Raw genomic sequence first — 4,907 nt, 5'->3', positions numbered from 1 at the left:
CCTTAATCTTAATTATGAAAATTCTCATGACCAGTGATCAACAGCCACTGACCAAAACCCACTGATCAATGGCCATGAGTACCATTCACAGAGAGTTGGGGAATGGCTGCAATCACAGCATTGTAAGATGGCGAAAGATGTACCCTTCTGGCTTCAATCCTCAACCCATTCAGCTCTGAACACCACATCCAGAACACTTTGGATTTTGTTGAGGAGGGTGAGAGATGTCATTATGGAGGCAGATGAAACCATGGTCTTGTACGACGTTACATCTCTCTTCACTTGCATCCCAGTCACGGAAGCGTTGGAGGTAGTGCGTAAGAGATTACAGGATGACTCCAACCTCAGCAACAGGACCACTCTCAGCATCGAACAAGTGTGTTTGCTTTTGGAACCGTGTCTTCATTCCACCTACTTCACATACAAGGGGCAGTTCTACAGGCAGAAACATGGGTGTGCCATGGGTTTCCCAGTTTCACCCATCGTGGCCAATTTGTACATGGAAGAAGTGGAAAAGAGGGCTTTGCTATCCTACCCTGGAACACCACCAAGCCACTGGTTCAGATATGTGGATGACACCTGGGTAAAAATCAAATCTCAGGACGTTTTCACGGATCACATTAACTCGGTGGACCAACACATCAAACTCACCAGGGAGGATATGAAAAGTGGACTGTGTGAAGTAGACTGTGAGATTTCCATCAGTAATGGGGGACATCTAAAAGCTGATGTGTACCATAAACCTACACATACGGATCAGTATTCAAGGTTTGACTCTCATCATCCACTGGAGCATAAATTGGATGTCATCAGGACGCTACAACACAGAGCGAACACCATCCCCACAGACACAGCGGCCAGGGAGGCAGAAGAACAGCACATTAAGAAGTCCCTGAGAAAATGTGGTTATCCCAGCTGGACTTTTGTCAAAGCTGGGAAGGTGCCAGAAGAAAGCTCCAGCCGATCCAGGAGAGAAGGACAACTGCTGCCTAAGCGAAAACCTGTAGTGATCCCGTACGTGTCAGGAGTATCGGAATAGTTGAGACCCATTTTTTCTAAACACCGGGTCTCTGTGGCTTTTAAACCCCAAAACACGCTGCGCCACAAATTGGTCCACCCCAAGGATCGGGTCCCCCCGACACAAGCAGAGTAACATAGTGTACGCTGTTAAGTGCCAGGAGGATTGCCAGGATTTATGCATCAGGGAAACCAAACAACCTCTGGCAAAGCGGATGGCACAACACAGAAGAGCTACCTCATCAGGCCAGGACTCTGCAGTCTATTTACACCTACAGGCCAGTGGACAGTCTTTCAATGATGAGGATGTACACATCCTGGACAGGGAGGAACGCTGGTTTGAGCGCGGAGTCAAAGAGGCCATTCACGTGAAAAGGGAAAGACCATCTCTGAATCGAGGAGGGGGCCTAAGGGTACATCTGTCACCATCTTACAATGCTGTGATTGCAGCCATTCCCCAACTCTCTGTGAATGGTACTCATGGCCATTGATCAGTGGGCTTTGATCAGTGGGTTTTGGTCAGCCCATTGTTCCTTCACTGGGCTGGGTTCAGTCATTATGCAAATGCAACACGTTCTCACTCCCAACTCGTCAAATGTGTGACGCATGGTCAGGCTCCCTCTGCTTCACTTATCGACGCGCAGGGTACCCCCCTGGCGTCGAGAATTGACGTGCAGGGTCCTCCTATTGAATCCTATACTGATCCCTAATCGTTGTTTATTGACGACAAGAGATTTCCGCGGAAGAGCCTGTTGTCCGTATATTTATATATTTCCAAAATCACATAGTGACGTGTACTGAACACAATATATTATATAATGTAAACAACTACCTGAGAAACAGCAGATACAGCAGATAAATTAATTATAGGCCATTACTTTTGTATCGTTTATTGCATTTATGGAGGGAGAGGTGTATGCTGGGTAATGGCACAGCTAGCGACCGGGTGACTTTATTCACCCGCTTCGGCTGTTATCAGTCCATACAATGGGCGTTATTAGCAGAAATCAGTCCCATAGATGTGGGCCATCTCCTGCTAGATTGTTCAGAAGGTTGTTATCATCCATCCAGATGGAGGATCACTGACAGGAGCGTGGAAGACTCCAGAATCCACTCTGGCTGGAATCCGGTGGATACAGCAGTGTTACAGGTAAGACCATTTAAACGGACAGCATTTATAGAAGGACTATTAAAAGTCAGCGAGTGTCAATAATGTTAATGTGGTTATGTTAGTAATACACCGAGTGCTAATATAACAGCTTTAAGATGCATTTGTAGATATTATTACGTGTTTTACCGTCTTTATGGTGCTAGCTTAAAGTTACGGTGTAAACGTTAGCTTATATTGTAGTAAAGCTGTTACTGTTTAAACGATGTTGGGACAGAAATATTAGCTTCTGTCATGACTGATGAAGTTACTAGTTAATAAAGTTTCCAGTAAAGTGATTAATCGCAGCCACAGATTGACAGTAAATATCCCGATTAGCTTCAATTCATCTGTAATAAATATGTGCAAGTTTCAGTGCTTCGTTTAAACTGTATGATACTTATACTGACCCAGGGTCAGTGTAAAATACAATCCTAGCTGTGTGAACAAAGCCTGGCTCTTTTAATCCTGCATGACAAACCTCAGGATGCAGGTTCTTATTACTCTTTCCTGCTGGCACACCTGTCACACCTGAGAGTCAGCTAGAAACTTACAGTGACGTGGACATCATGCAAAGACTGACAGACTCTGTAATACTGTAAATGATCAGTGACTCAGGTTAACACTAAACTTTAAACAGTCCCTCTGTGTCTCTGTGTGTGCTGAACATTTAGGATTGAGTCAGGCTGCATTGACTGTGGGACTTTAATGTGTTAAAAGCAGGTTGAAGACGGCTCAGAAACATTTGAAGATTAAAATTTAGCATTATGGCTGCTGGTGGTTTGTAAAGCCTTTACTCAGCTGTATTTTTGTTACTAATTTATGTTTGTTGTTTAACACAGATTTCAGAAGAGCAAAGATGAGCACTGTTGCTTAATCCTTAATAGTTTAACTGGATTGGAAATCAAAAAAATCCAGATTCTTCTTCCACAGAAGTTTCATTTCTCAGTGTGGAACTGCTGAGTCACCTGAAGAACTCATTTCATTCTCCACGATGTTGATTTACAGAAATGTTTCACAGGAACTGATTCCTCCCAAAGGGTGAACTAGTGTGTTTCCATAGATTATCTCTGTATGAATGTACTTCTTAAATGAAGGCAAGTGTTTGTCCTTTTTTGTTCCTCAGGTACAGTACGTGATATTAAGGGCAGGCGGTCATCACTGGGGGAAGTCAAGAAGCAGACGTACTTCCAAGAGGGAGCTGCAGTGAGGACACAGCCTGGTCACTGAGGTCAGAGGTCAGAATCTGAAACAGTGCAGGTTTATATTCTAGGGGTTATAAAAAAATTGAAATGTATTTATAAAGAAACCTTTAAATAATATTTCAAATAATAGTCATAATTATGATTATTATTAGAAATATCAAACATTTAAGTGGATTTTCTGTTGCACTTATTGTCTTAGCCCTGCGATAACTGGCAGCCTGCCTTTGTCCTGTATCAGCTGGGATAGGCTTCATCCTCCCGCGACCTTGAATTGGATACATGAATTATATTGAATTGTATTCCAATTATGTAATCTCATCATTTACAAAATCAAGGTATCCAATCAAAATGTAAGTAATAATGTTAAAACTGGGAAAGCAGAAATAAGTGTGACATGAATGTAAATGTGTTAGCTGACATAGAGGACAGCTACATGTAGTCTGAAAAACCTTTGTTGTCAAGTTTGCAGGTCCATCAGCACGAGACATTCTTACATAGAAGAGACTGTTAAAGTCTCTAACTCAGTGAAGCATTATTGGTCCAGTCTGTTTGGATAAATATAGTAAGCTGATGTTTGTCCATTTATTGACACATTTTCTCAAGTGCTTATCCAGTTCAGGATCACAGTGGAGCTGCAGCTGGATATGTTCAGTAAAGAAACCTTACAAAAGTTAACAATAAACCTGCATCTCTGTACGTTGTTGTCCACAGGATGAGAAAATCAAACTGGAAGACTGTGGAACATGTTAATAAATGTTTGTGTGTTTATGCCTGTGTCTTTCACAGGAGGCGCTGAAAGGTTTCCCTAATAGTTCCTGGTGAATCAAAGCAGAACCATAAAGGTTGCTGTACTGCATGATGGCCTTACCCCTGAGCAGTCGTCCTGTTAAAGGAGGAACCAGTTAGAAGCTGTTTTCAAAGTAGCTGAGCAGATTTCATCTCAAGTAAGCGATTAACTGTTTGTTCATTTGTTCTGCCACTTAAAGAGCATTTAAGGACGTCTTTTGAGTGTCTAGTTGAATTAATTCTACTGGCTCTCATGGTCATTTGTGATTATGGACATATTTTTCATGTTTTCAACCATTTAGTAAATTCTGTCTATTTAGTAATATCTGTCAGCTATAAAATGTAATATAAATATAAATATAAAAATATCTAAATATCTCCTGCCCGTTATATTTTAATGATGTAAGACCAGACGTCTGTTATCGTGTTACATAAGCATTCCTCACATATCAATGAGATGCTGTACAGTACAATCCTACTGACACAGCAGAGGGATAACGACGGCTATTTAACATCGTTACACAACACAGTCGAGCTGCATGATGCAGACAAAGTGACTAAATCATCTTTTTTGTGGTTTATTGTCTTCAAACCAGCAGACAAAGCCGATGGCAGAAGATGTTTGGAGAAGAACTTCACGCCGTCTACTGACAAGGTATTTTTTTCTTGTTATCAAAAGACATTTAGAGTGACGGCTTCTACAACTGTGCTGAAGTAAAACTTACAGTCTAAGAAGTCACAGTGTTGATATT

At 41.8% G+C, this 4,907-nt stretch overlaps 1 long non-coding RNA gene across 2 annotated transcripts; it reads left to right on the top strand.

The window, feature by feature from the left end:
- The first annotated feature begins 1,805 nt into the window (after positions 1–1,805).
- LOC134638532 (uncharacterized) lies at positions 1,806–4,307 on the top strand. Of its 2 annotated transcripts, none has more exons than XR_010095272.1 (3): positions 1,806–2,167; positions 3,291–3,395; positions 4,156–4,307. It is a non-coding gene; the product is annotated as an uncharacterized LOC134638532 (long non-coding RNA). The 2 variants fall into 2 exon arrangements; XR_010095266.1 differs by having other exon boundaries at positions 3,291–3,402.
- Positions 4,308–4,907: the final 600 nt, after the last annotated feature.

Source organism: Pelmatolapia mariae, linkage group LG1 (genome assembly GCF_036321145.2).
Source record: "Pelmatolapia mariae isolate MD_Pm_ZW linkage group LG1, Pm_UMD_F_2, whole genome shotgun sequence".
Classification (NCBI taxonomy): Eukaryota; Metazoa; Chordata; class Actinopteri; order Cichliformes; family Cichlidae; genus Pelmatolapia; species Pelmatolapia mariae.
The sequence above is the reverse complement of the archived record's forward strand: the minus strand, read 5'-3'. Positions and strand labels throughout refer to the sequence as shown.